This window comes from Gallinula chloropus (assembly GCF_964237585.1).
Source record: "Gallinula chloropus genome assembly, chromosome: 2".
NCBI classification, from domain to species: Eukaryota; Metazoa; Chordata; class Aves; order Gruiformes; family Rallidae; genus Gallinula; species Gallinula chloropus.
Window position 1 is genome coordinate 79,336,453 of NC_140086.1, and position 14,917 is coordinate 79,351,369.

Sequence of the window (14,917 nt, forward strand, 5' to 3'; positions counted from 1 at the left end):
TGTACAGAGGACTGCAGCATATCCCACTGTTTGAAAAGCAGGGTACATACACACATACGTGTGTGTGTGTATGCACACAGAGAGATATACACACTTAGGAGTCTAATTTCATGCTTCCAGGTTCAAACATTTTGGCTTGTGTCTTTTGTATCCACATATCCCATGACATGTATCTACACACATGTATGCTAAATAAACATATGGTGCTGCTAACAGCCCAGAGGTGTTATTTCCCATATACCTGACAGTATTGGCCATGCCATATAGAATACCTGCCCTAAAGCCCTTGGTTGCTTTGTATTCATGTTGCAGCAAATCTATCTCACAAGGCTGAGGATGGGCACCATGCCATCCTAACAGATGGGTCTGACAGCCAGGAGACCATGTATGTGCATCCAGTGTGGGTGAGACCGATGGGATTCTTTGCCAGGGAGATCTAAACAGCTGTCTGTTTTGGCTGTACCTACTCCAAGGAGAAGGATGTAGGCTTACATTACACGAGGTCTGTGCAAGCGCAGAGATTGGAGGGGCAGCGTCACGTGTGTAAAGCAAAACCCATTCAAACAGCTATGAATCAAAGACATCCACCGAGGAACAGTGAGGCAGCATTATGGCCCTCCACACCCCTCTGCCTCCCCTCAGGAAGGCCAAGCAAAACTCGTCATGACAAGTTAATTTGTCTGAACACGTTGGCAAGGGTGCAGAAACCTGTTGCACAGGCTTTCTTCCTGTCCCAGAGGCACATAATATTTGGGAAAACAAAGGCCTAACTTTCAAACGCTGTGCAGACACCCCTCCTCGGCGCTGCACAAAAATCTGCTGAATAAAGGAACAAGTCCTTTCAGCAGAATTCAGTTCGTGTCTTTTAGAGCACGATTTAAATCGTCCTGTGAACAATCAGGTATTTGCATGACTAGTTAAAGTTAAAACAGTGCTTTCAAAAATTACCCCTTTGTGGAATTTGCATCCTCGGGTCAGGCCTGTATGTATTAATACAGAGCTGTAGAGGAACACAGAACCTGCGTTTATTCAGTGCTCTGAAAGGTTCAAGCACAATCAGCCTCATTTTCTTCATTGTCATGCATCTCATTCACATACTGGCACCCAGAAAAAGCTGCATTAAAATAAAGTCTTCCATCTAAAAAAAAATAAATCAAGAGGTTCCTCAACTATTGTCTCAAACTCATTTTTTATTAAAATTCAGACATTGAGATTTCGTCTGTGGGGTGCCCACTGCAATTAGGTTATGGAAAAAAATGTGTTCCAGTACAACATACATATTTTTTAGAGGTTTTGGCTTTATTTTTTTTTAGAAAACCAAGTGAACAGTACAAGGTGTGTAGAGAAAAACAAAGAGGGAAATCATAGCCATATGGAGGAGAATAAAAGACATGAAGGAACCTGTTAAAAGTCCTTCCTGTACACGATCTTAAGTGGCAGGTAGAACAAGGGAGCTGGGAAGCATGGAAAAAAGTTCATGTGAGGTGGTGTTATCAGTTTTATAAATATCCATCAGGTTTTCCTGTAAATTAAAAAGCCAGATTCCCGCCCTTACAGACATTAAAAGAAATTTTGCAACCAGGTTGCTTAGGATGGCTTGTTTACTCCACCTCCCAGTCATTACCCAAGATGGACCATGTTTTCAAAGAAGCGTCTTCCTACCGTGAGATCACCAGGAAAGAAAAATCTCCTCCTCCCACAACAAGGGCTCATTCTTTTAAGATTGTTGTATTAATTCTTAATTATACTTAGAAATTAAAAATTAAAAAATGAAAAATGTGAAATTCTGAGCCAGCTGTAGCCACCTTGTTGAAAATAGCAATTTATTACACTGACAGCATGGGAAACCAAGGAGCCATAAGCCAGTTTCCTTCCTGCTCCAGATTTTTCAGTAGCTTTTATTGTGTTTTGTTTATTGAATTAACCCTTGAGAACAGTGAAAAGAGGGATGTTTTTGGAACATACAAACTATTAAAGAACTCAGCCACAATGCAAAACTGCAACACCAACGAATTTGGAGTTGTGCTTGGCCTGAGGGGGTAAGAAGAGGGCAAGGGTGACGTAGAGGAACATTATGCCTTCTTATTTGTTGCATGGATGTAGCCACCAACACAAGCTGCCTGCTGCTGCAAGGGCTGTTCCAGCATCTGAGAGCACTGAGATGTTTATACATTGCAGATGGTCTTTGGTTTTTTGCACCTTTTCTTCTGCATCCTGAGGTATGAGGCTGCCACAGGAGTCCTACAGGCCTGCTTATTCCTTGTAGAGAAAATTTTCTCAGGGATAGGGTCAATCTTTATGGATCAACTCCGTAGCTTCATCGGGGCAATGCAGTCACAAGAGTGTGCGTGCACATGCCACCTATTTTTAAATACACCTTTTAAACTATGAAGTGTACTTCAGAACTTTTTGATACCTGAAAAACATAGTCATTTTAGTTCTCAAAGTTTCTGAAAAACTCCAAGTTCAGGAACGTATTGTATTATTACCCAGATGATATCAACACATTAATATCCTGCCTTCTGCCATCTCAGACATTTTATATCTGGTCTTTGGAGCCATTTTATTATGAAGTTGATTCATCAAATAAAAAGTTATCCTCTCCATATACCCTTCAAAATTCCTAGTGTTCTTTTAAAAGAAGGAAAAGTACAATCTAAAAGGCATTGCATTTTAAAATATATTACATTATTATATATAGTGACCTATTTGTAATTACAGAGCCTGCTGTCTATTACAGATGTTGTAGATGATGTAAATATTATTTTAAATGTTACTGTGTAACCACATATTATCACTCCAGTTGTAAATTTGCTTTAATGCCTGTGTGTGTCTGCAGCCAAATAAGACCTTTCTCATGGGTAAGTATATGTAACAGGCTGCCTATTGCACAATTAACGCTCCCATTGCTACTTGAATTGAAGTGGAAGCCTCAAAACGTAACCAGTGTTAGATCTTGGTCCTGGCTGCACTAGCAGCTTCCCACTCTCTAGTCCCAGCATATGCTCAGGGACCTCTGCAAACCAGATAAGAACAGTTCCTGGGATTGTTTCTTTGGGCAATAAACTGAACTGACTATAAAGAAAAAGCAATTTTGAATTAAATCTTTCTTACGTTTGCAAATTTGGATTTTATTATCTTTCTGACTGTGCTGCCTAAACCCAAAGATGAACAAAATACTAGGGGGTAAGAGAAAAAAGTGGTGGAAACTGGAAAGTGAGTGATGTCAGATGGTATTCTGAGTAAAAACATTAAATAGTAAAACTATCAATTAATGAAAATAGGAAAAATGAGTGTTCATTTCATGTCTTACAGAGTTTCAAAAATCTTAACCTATTTTCTGGCCAGAATTGGTTCTTCTTTACATTCAAGGGATCTGTGAAAACAGACCTTCACTCTTCTGCTCAACAGTAAGAGACTTTCCTCTTTTTTTTTTTTTTTTTCAGAAGACATCCTGCTCTAGATAGAGAGGAAAGAAGGCGGACTTAGAATAAAACTGAACATCATAACAGAAGAAAATTTGTAAAAACACAAACATATTTATTTTCATGTTTTTATTTTGAAAATATCCCATATGTTCATATTAATAAAAGGCAAACCCACCAATTGAACATGTTGATAATTTCTAGCCTGCTACTCATTTCATCACCTCCAGTTGCCATTTCCCTGACAAGACACTGCACATCAATTAAGAATGGTAGTAATTTCTCATGGCGTGGAATAATTCTTAGCAGGAGCAAAATTTTAACCACCACGCTAAGAGTATCAAAACTCATAAGGTACCAGATGTTCATCAGTAGGCTCCCTGTGTAGTAAAACAGGATCTCATTATAAAATCAGGAAGTATGTAAATAATCCCAAAATGGTGAAAAATTTAATAAAGATAGCTCATCAACAGACTGATAGGAGTGGGAGTAATGTTATGCAAATTAAGCTCACAGTTCTTCTACATCAAAGGAACTATCAATGCCAAATCAGAGAGGAAGGAACCATTACCATCTGCAATTTAGATCACCACTTGTAGTCCCATCATTAAACTTAAGAAACATTGGAGCGTCCTACTATTAATTAAACTAAGAGTGAAGCAGCACCACTCACCCCAGTACATATTTTGGCTCACATGCCACAAGCTATTGAGAGCTGAGGACACTAAAGGCTTCTGAAGGTTGAGGACAATGCTATCTCCTATCCAGTTGTCTGGGAGTGTGATTGCACAGCAGGGCCCCCCTGCATGCCCTGAACCTGTAGAAAACAAGGGATTAGCCCTCATCAGGACCCTGACCTGACAGGCTGTACAGTGAGGGGGTAAATATCTACACTTTGTAAAGCACCTGGAGTAGGTCAGCTGCAGAAAGATGGGAACCCAGGGGGAAAACTAACTGAGTTGGCCGAGTGGGCCCAATTAAGGTGGTTGTAGGGTTTTACGCTGGCTTTCGAGTTTTGCCTCCCCACATTTTATTTCTGGATGTGCCTTGCTGTGTATCACAGGGACTGTAAAAAGAAGACAGGTATTTGTTCTGGAAGGATCCTTACCATGTAAGGTCACTTGGCTAGGTAGCTGTCGTGAGAAAGCACTTCTTTGCTGTGAGGGGAATGTGGACTTGTCTCCCAGAGTGCTTCCATTTCATGCTGAGAGTGGCTGAGCTCTTCCCTGTTGCCATCAATTGCTTAGTGGTATTGCACCCACATGAGACTAATGAAAGGAAGCCTTTATTCTGTATTCCTAAGCTAAGAGTGCTTCTTTCTGGCCATGAGGGAAAGTGCTGATTTACGTGTTACAGAGCAATGTCTCAATGGTGTCAATAAAAAGTAGCTAAAGTGTAAGATCCATCTCTGGGATCTTTTATTAACTGGTAGAAATTGCCACTGCCTGCAACTTTTATGTGTCCATTCAGTCTATGCCTTATCAAATGTCATCTAGCTCTACCATGGTTCAGATATCATTAATTAAAAACTCATGAAGGAGTAGATTCTGACAGCTGCTAACTCAGCAATGAAAAACCTGTTCAAACATTAATAGTAATCAGTGAACAAGATCACCTCTTTACATGGTGCTCTTGTGACCTAAGGAAGAGGCGGCAAAGGGAGGAAATCTTTACATATATATTTATACTTCACAACAGTTTCTTTTCATACCTCTTTAGACATGGTCTCAAATATGGCAACTCACTACAGAAAGGCAAAGGTGTCTGTGAAGCCACCGTGATGGCTCTTGACCCATTGTCTCCCCAGGGCCTTGAGAGTGGCCAACTCACAGAGCCTTCCTCAGCCTCTCTTATCTGCTCTACTTATGACAAGAGTCCTTGCAGATTTGTGGTTCTCAAATTTTAGCAGGAAGATCCCAAGGCATCAGAAGATAGTCTGGGAAAAAGAAAAAAAAGGAAAACAATAAAACATCTGAACAGACTATGCATGGGTTCCCAGGCAAGCAGGCAATAAAATGGGACACAAAGTACTAAAATGCCATACTAAGTTTAAACTAATTTGATTTTAAGAATAGAATCTTCATAAGATTTTCCATGGATTAAAACCAAACCAAACCAAAAACTGATCCTTCAGAAAGGTTGGAGAGCCATGGACTACACAACATAGATGTATAACTCACAGATGGGTTTTTTGTTACCAACCCCCACTTACTGAACAGTTAAGACAAAAATAAGAAGCACAGATCGCTGAGAAAAATCTAGAAGGGTATTAAAATTATTGATAGATTTTGAAAGACCCTAAAATTACACTACCTGGATTTACTTATAGCCAAGACCTGATGCTTCAAAGCTTCATTTCTAATCTCTGCTAAGTGTCTCATTAATTCTCATAAGGAATCTGGAGGGACTTTGTTTTGTTTTGTTTTACTTTGTTTGCAACCGAGAAATGCACCCACAATGGTCTACTTAAATATCTATTTATTTAAAATTAATGAAAACACATACGGTCATATTATGACTAGTTTTCTAAAGCTAGCTGATCCAAATAATCATGTAACAGAGAAAGTTCCATCTACACTGGAATATTTGACTGTTTCTATAGGAACAGTTATACCACTGTACATTTTATACTGATATTGTTAAATCAATATGCAGCCATTAAAATGTCATCAATCTTTGCATGACTATGATTGTTCTAGATTAAAAGCCTTTTCACTGTAGTTAAAACTCCTTCCAAAGCAACACAGTATAAGCAAAGAAAATACTGTTTTTACAAAAGGAATCATGCTGATATAAAAATTACTGTATAAATTGACATGTTAGCACATGCAGTACTATTTTCCATGTGAAAAAAAATCTTAGAGAAATTCTTTTGAAGGAGAAAAAGAAGCAAGTCACATAGCAAAGGGCAAGTAGAAGAAGGTAAACTGAGGAAGAAAGAAGAGGAGAGGAGAGGAGAGGAGAGGAGAGGAGAGGAGAGGAGAGGAGAGGAGAGGAGAGGAGAGGAGAGGAGAGGAGAGGAGAGGAGAGGAGAGGAGAGGAGAGGAGAGGAGAGGAGAGGAGAGGAGAGGAGAGGAGAGGAGAGGAGAGGAGAGGAGAGGAGAGGAGAGGAGAGGAGAGGAGAGGAGAGGAGATCAAGACTGCTGTTATATACTCAATTTATTAGTGATTTGAAAGAGACTAGTAAAATGTAAGTATTCATAAATTGATTAATGCATGTACATGAAAGTCAAAACATTTTAATGATGCTTAATGTAATAAATCCTCACTTTTGTGCAAGTATAAGGATGATATAAAAAGTGCAACAAATATATTTATGTTACATGAACTTTTCAGCTGGATTGACACAACTCACAGTTTAGACTGAAGTAAGATTATGTCACCAATTTATATACTAGTAATACTAGAACTTACAACACTTGCATAAATACAAATGAAACACTCAGCTTGTGATTGATTGTGAAATATGTTCAGCTTTTAGTACACCGTCTGACAGAAAGATAAAGGAGCAACAGAGTTCCAAAAAAATTAACAAAATGGTTTAGAAACACCTAGGAAAGTGTGTATAAAATTAAGACTGTTTAATATACAGCGAATGATAACTGTAAATGTGGTCGAATTTTAATTTGGCAAATGCAATGGGGAGAACAAGAAGGACTTGTCCCTACTGTTTTCCCTAATGCAAAAGCGAAAAGAAATAACCATTTTAATTTAAAAGCAGTATGTTCAACCAAAAGAAACAACTTGTAGACCTCATAACATTTTAAAACAAAATTCTTGGAGCCATGATACTCTAAGGATGCAAGAGAAGCACAACTTCTACTAAGAAGAAAATCTTTTTTAAACCAACTAATCTGGCTAGCAAAAAAATGCTAAGGCATACAAGACTACTTCAGCTGATTTGAAGAACACGTGCGTCTAAAAGCTTGTCTGGCTTTTCTAGTTGTACCAGCTCATCTGATCAAAGATTCCACCTTTTCCTGCAGAGTTTTCCAATTAACTTTCATCACCTACAGGTACAATAGTCACAATACATATATATGTTAAAGGATAGCGATACTTGTGGTTTAGGATTTATGATAGCAGTATGAGGCCAGAATGAAACTGATACTTCCAATCTTGGTAAAACTAACATTTGATTTCTCCTTAACATTTGGCGTCTACTGGTCCCCAGAATGACAGGGGAAATGTTTCAGATCAACATTTTCTCTCCTGATAGCACATGGCTTGTGTTTAGTGAATGGAGAAGAATCCTTCCATTGTAATCATACTGCACACAATTTCATATGAAAGTCACCAGTCACTGAAAAAACAGACAGTTTGTTTCATAAAACCATGAATATTGGGGAGTGGCTGGTTTATCCCAGCACAGCAAACTATCTTTTCTCCCTGCCTCCTTTCCCATCCACTTCATTCATTCAGTGTGTGATGAAAAGCCTGTTGACAGCCTTCTGAAGCAGTTCTGCATCTTCACTGCTGGTCCTCGGCTTCAGAGGAGGTATGCCCAGAGAAGCTGTGGCTGCCCCCTCCCTGGCAGTGTCCAAGATCAGGTTGGATGGGGCTTTGGGCAACCTGGTCTAGTGGAGGGTGTCCCTGCCCATGGCAGGGGGGTTGGAACTAGATGGTCTTTGAGGTCCCTTCCAGCCCAAGACAGGCTTTGATTCTATTCTATGATTCAGCTGCCACCATATTGCCAGCACACTTTTGGGAGTGGTTCTGTGTTTTTTGTTCATTGACCAGCCTTGTTGACAAAACTTCAATATATATTAAAAGCAACATTTTATTCCTTGTGATGTTTGCAAAGCTCTGTTTTTTCACATATTAGTTTCTTACCTATTTAAAATAATCTAAAAATCTTGCAGTAGAGGTTAATAATGCTCTTTTAGATACATGAAAACATTGATTTTTAGCATATAACTATTTTGTGAACATAATTTAGAAATAAAAATACCACTGATGAATCAATGAGCAACAATAATGTTTCTAAATATATTACAAGGAACAAATGTGCCTCATGAATGAATGATGAAGGAGTTAATTCACTTCATTATGTATGAAAAAGAAAGAAACTAGATTTTAATCCTGCCAAAGTATATCACAGTTGGAAAGAACTGATGGCTTAAAGCTAGTACAGAAAAAAATGGCATAAAAGTAAAAAAGGCTCAATTACTCCTACTTTAGTAAAAAAATATATTTCTGAAAATCTCCTTACATACAAAACTTCATTAGCACATATAGGAAATTAGTTTGAATCCTTTGTTGTTGGGCTTGATACCATATTCAGGGAAAGCCCCTAAAAAATCCCAGCAGATGTTTGGAAAAGTCAGTGTAAGTATTTCCATCTTGAAATTTCATATACGACAGACTTAAAACAGAATGGTTGTTAAACAGGAGTTACACTTACCAAATGCAGCACAAGATACAACAGTGAAGAATGAAACCTGCAGAGATTCATGGAATTTCAAAGCTTGTGAGTAATTACGTTCTTGCACTGGGCTTGTGTGCCCAGTGGAAAAGGGCCTGGGGTGTTGGTTGTCAGTTGGCTGAACATGAGCTGGCAGTGTGTCCAGGTGGCCAAGAAGGCCAATGGCATCCTGACCTGTATCAGGAACAGCAGGACCAGGGAAGTGATTGTGCCCCTGTACTCGTCTCTGGTGAGGCAGCAACTCCAGTACTGTGTTCAGTTTTGGGCCCCTCATTACAAGACAGACATTGAGGTGCTGGAGCATGTCCAGAGAAGGGCAACCAGGCTGGTGAAGGGTCTAGAGCACAAGGCTTATGAGGAGTGGCTGAGGGAACTGTGGTTGTTTAGTCTGGAGAAAGAGAGGCTGAGGGGAGACCTTATTGCTCTCTACAACTACCTGAAAGGAGGTTGTAACCAGGTGGGTGTTGGTCTCTTGGCCCAATTAGCAAGTGATAGGATGAGAGGAAATGGCCTCAAGTTGCATCAAGAGAGATTTAGACTGGATATAAGAAAACATTTCTTCACCAAAAATGTTGTCAGTCATTGGAACCGGCTGTCCAGGGAAGTGGTTGAGTCCCCATCCCTGAAGGTATTTAAAAGATGTGTAGATGTGGTATTTAGGGAGATGGTTCAGTGGTGGACATGTCAGTGCTGGGTTAACAGTGGGAGTTGATGATCTAAAAGGTCTTTTCCAACCAAAATGATTCTATGGTTCTCCTATTCTATGATTATAATCCCTGCAGAAGATGTTAGTATGGAGTGAAATTATTGGAAACACAATATTTTTTTCCTCAAAAGGATAAAGGTACATGCTTACTCCCTTGCATGCTACAAAATATGACAGAAGTTGAGCCAGTAAACTGCAAAAAAATGAATTAACTAATAAGGTAACTAAAGTACTCTGCACTGTGATTTTTTTAATAAAAGTTGGTCTGAGCTTTAGTTAGTTACAGGGTGATACTTGCTGGTGAAAACAGGATCACAGTAGATCTCCTAAAAGTCTTTCAATCCTATCTTCTTAACAGCCTAAAATTACCTTAATTTGTAAGAAAGAAAATATTTTTATGCTATGATAGATTTTTCATACCTGTACTATACCTTTGACATTTACCCTGCTAAAAGAGGCAATCACTTAAATCACAAATTATTACTACTAGGTGAACTAAAACTTTAATAAAACTATTACTACCCTTAAGATTACTACCCTACTGGATTTGTTCCTCTCCTGAGCATAACAATAATTTTTATATCACATTGTTGCTAGATCTGGTGTTTAACTGTTATGGAAGCTTAGAAGTTGGTCACTGTTGTCAGGAGCAGAAATAGACAATAATTCAAAGCAATCAAATTCCACACAACAGACACGAATGGAATGCAAGTAAAGTGACAAAATGCAGTATGTAATGCTGCAAGCTGAAATAGAATGACTTTATCTGACAAAATGAAGGGGCAGGTTGTGATAGCAGTGGTATTGATTCAGGGCTCAACCTGGCAATCAAAGTCTATGAAGAATGTTCTAAACGCACAGACAGAGCTTGAAGCAACATGTTAGCTGAAATACCCAAGCAAGGAAAAGCTACTTCTACAATGAAAGGATTGTTTATCATGCAGTCTCCTTAGTGGGATAGAGATGGTAAAATTCCATGTTTGGCTACAGAACACTGCTTGGTCCTAATCTTCACCGAATGCTGCGGACAAGTTGTCACATGAGCTGCTGTAGTTCCTATGGGAGGCACCTTTGTAAAGCCCTTGAAGACATGACAAATCAAAAGCTCTTTAAAACTTGTGCAAATTTCCAAACCTATTGGACAAGGCCAGGGGAAACCCGAGCCAATACAGCTGGTAGGCCTCATGCAGGAAATATTTTTGTTGGGTATATGTAGTAAATAGGAGAGAAATGTAGGCACATAATTTGTATAGCAAAATTTCAGGTAATTGCTTCTTAATACCTAATAGGAATCTTTCATCAAGAAGTATTGATAATTTAAATTTTAAGGCTTAGATAAAAAGAGTAAACATTTGCTTAGTAAATGAACTGAGATGGGTATCTGTGGCCTCCTGCTTCCTCCTGATCTAGCTGCTCTATTGCTAGAGATTTACTGCCAAAAGAAGTAATTTTCCACTGCTTATTGATGTGAAAGAGACAACTGGTGAAACTTCAAGGCTAGACACTAATAACAATGACTACTGGAATGAGTGGATGTAGCCTTCTACCTGTAAAATTACTATTTTGGGTTATTAATCTGAACCTAAGGGCAGAATCATTTCAGACAAAATGCAAAAATAACTTGTGTCCTACTATTATACTAAGGCCCAGAAGTTTGTAGGCATTTCCTGGGAGTGCTGCCAACTGAATACAGCTCCTGTACCACATTATCTGCTCTTCCTCTGTGAGAGCTGAGCGATAGGGATACAGCATAGGCCATGCTGAACAAGTGATCCACAAACTTACTTAGTGTACAAACTGAGCAGCCCTTTATCCCAGAGTGGAACAGTGCATAGATGATGTCCTGCTGTTAGCAAAGGGGTTAAGGACAAGAAGGACTTGGAAGCTGAAGCCATCCTGCATTTCTGTCTTTAGAAACAGCAGCTGAGACCCTGGAGGAAATGTGGAAAACCAAGTGACTCTGTGGGTCCTGAATGGTCTCCCAGTTGCTGACTGTCTTAGGAAGCAAATGGCTCTAACTGGGGTTAACATGCCAATAGCAGTATGTGCTGGACACCTTTCAGGGTTGACATCAAAAACTTAACCACTGCTGTGCCCAAGTGTGCCACTTCAAGTTGCCTATTCAATAAAAAATAGGAAACTAGGACTACCTCTGAAATTAGCTGCTAATTAGAAAAGAAAGCAAACATAGGAGGTGCAAATTGCTCACAACAGTTGCATTTTGCTCAATTGGTTCACTGTGGTACAATGGGGAGAAAGGGATATACCAAGCAGGATGAAGGAAAATAAAAGAAGATTTGTGTTCTAATTGAAAAGTTGGAGGGCAGAGAAAAAAAATAAAACAGTTTATTTACTGTTCTCTATCCAGAGAACACTGCTGCAGCTGCTGTGCTTTCCTTTTTTTTTTTTTTCCTGCTGGAAGCCAAGCGGTTTCCCAGGCGTGGCAAGGAATTTGACTTTTTTGATTATGAGCAAAGGAAACACCAGGAAACTTTGTTCCACAATGGTCAGTTCTTTCCCACTGCAGCAGCTCCTGGAAGAAGGTAAGGCTGGCAATTCATGGCTGTGAACCCTCACAAATTCATTAAGACGAAGCAACGCCAGGAATATTATCTGTCGCTGCTGTCTAGCTACTGGTATAATCGACTAGGATGACAATGTTGGCCAACTGGTACTAAGGAAAGGTAGATCTTTGCCTTGAAGCTGACCTCCCTAAACAGAAGTATTCACTTACCGATCCAAGCAAATAATGCATTATGTATAGACACCGCAGGTAATAGCGAAGTATCTGCAGAAAGTGAAGGATAGTCTAAAATGACCAATCTGGAGACAAAGTCTTGATAAAACCAAGTGAAAGGAAATACCATTATGTATGTATATACCTAGAAATAAATAAGTTATATTTCAAAAATTGAGTTTGCTACGAGACATCACCTCTTCCAGCAGCAGGTCATGATGGGAACCATGCCATGGATCTCAAGAAGTCTCCTTGGGAATTTGGAAAGCCTTTTTCTGAGCAAATCTATTCTTTCCAAATTAAAAAAAAATGTGGGGGATCGGTTTGGGCACTCATGCAGGCTAGATCCACTGCAGCACTGGTACCCCCCCTGAAAACCCTGTATGTCTTGAAAGTGTTTCTTTATTTATAGAGTTCTTAAAAGAACCTGGAAAACCTCAAGGTCTAATTGTAAATGTTACCCGTCTGAAAAACCTTTGCTCCTCTCTCACAGCAGTGAAGTTAGCAGGGACTGAATGCATTCTTGGGGAACCATCCACCTGTGAAGATTTAAGTCCTATAAAACCAACAAACTTACAAGTTACACAGGCTGCTATCAAAACTAACTCACTAGCACCATATGCAAAAGTATTGTAAATATTTTTAAAAATTGTCAGTTTTAAAATTACTCAAACTGCAATTCCATTCCGTGTATAGAAAAGGAATTATGCATTTCTGGTTTGTTTGTTGCATAAACAATTACTCAAATTTCTTCAATCCCTGTTACAAGATATTGATTGACAGGAGTGATACAGGCATAGGCATCCAAGATGCTTTCCAATCTGGGCAACTCTAAACCAGCATGTTGATGAAGTTACATGCATACAAGTACACAAGCAGCAGAACTGAATTAAATGCCCTCTTCTGGGCGACAACTCTTGAAGCAGGATGCCATTTGGTTTAAGTTTCACTTTTGATTGACTTTTCACTTTGTCTGAGCTCATAAATAACAATCACATTTTACGCATGGCTCTTGTGTGCTGTTTTATGCCAATCCTTGCACACTATTTTGACAACTGATTGTAGGCAAGCCAGTACAATTAACAGACTATTACTGTTAAAGCAGAAGGATAATTGTCAACTGGACTTAACGCTGCTTTGATATCAAGTGAACAGCTTTCTCATAAACGTACTACAGGGCGTGTCAAAACACAAATAAATAAGTGACATAATCTAAGACTGTCTTCCGACCTATTGGCAATCATTAACGTTATTGCCTAGCTTAATTGGTGACCTATTTTTCTGAGTTTCCAGCACGATGATAAGAAGCAGTGGCCTGTGTTTAAAGATACATACGGTACTTTTTTTCTCTATTTACAGTGCATTCGTTTCTGTGGATGTGCTAGTGCTTTTTAGGCATGAAGGACAAGAGGTTGTTCTAACATGTAAGTTGTCTGTGTATCGTGATCAAATAAGATAACACTGGTATCTTCAATGCACGGAAGGTGATGATGTTGCAATACTGCCTAGCAGTCATACACACACAGATTGCTGATGGCATCAGTAACATAAGCTTGATAGGTCCCCGCCTTGCTGTTGGCAAACTTTCATTCTCTAACATCATTGAATAGGAGGAAGAAATGGGCAGATCTACAGCAGATGTTAGGTTTGATTTAGAAGCTTTCCTTTAGGGCTGAACACAATTTGTATATAGAGGTTTCTGACAATATGGTACATTCAGAACAGTGGGAATGATATAACACAAGCCACTGAGTAGGCTGCACCATTCAGTTGCTTAGTTTAAACAGCCAGAACTAGGAGAGGAAGATTCTGGAAGCCCAAGAAGGAAATATGTACAGTGCTAAGTTCTGTATACTTTCTGACGTGTAAGCAACAACTGTGTTATAAAGCTTCAGCTATGAAGCCAGCTATACTAATTCTTCATTATCTCAATTGATCTAGACCACTGGACCCCAAGTTCTTAACTTAAACTTAAACTTACAAAGACTTTTAACCAGATGTTTTTCTGTGTAAGACTGTAGAAGGTGTGAGACAATAGAAGGTAGAATTCAACAAGTAAGGGAAAATGCTGAGTTTGTCCCTTGCGCTTTTCCCCGAGAATGCTCTTAAGCTAAAGAAAAACTAAGAAGATGTACTTAACCCTTCATCAATACAGATGGAGTCATTGGGTGTTGCCAGTCTCCTTACCTGAGGAGAGGCTGGAAAATCACATCCCTCTTCTTTAGTTACCTGGAACCCTACCCTAAGCAAAACTTAGTCTTCAAAACTTCAGGGATTAAAATGTTAAATAATTAAGAATATGTAGTTTGATCTGCTGTCCAGTGAGGACCACACAGTGGAATGTCTAAAAGAAAGGCTTTTTAAAAGCAGAGTAAGAGGTTGTGTCATCTTGAGAATAACTGATTAAAAAGGGGAGTAAAACAACCACAGAGGCTTCAGCATGCATTGTCCTACTGCAATGACCCAGCTTGGCTGTGATCTTATAATGAACGTGCACGCTGTTTTCAATGAGGCACAGTAAGTTCAATTCTTTCAGAAAGTCTCTGAAGCACTGTACATGTTTCTGCCTAGGATATCTTGGACAAATAGGAAAACACTTTTTTAAGTCCAGCATGGCTTCAATG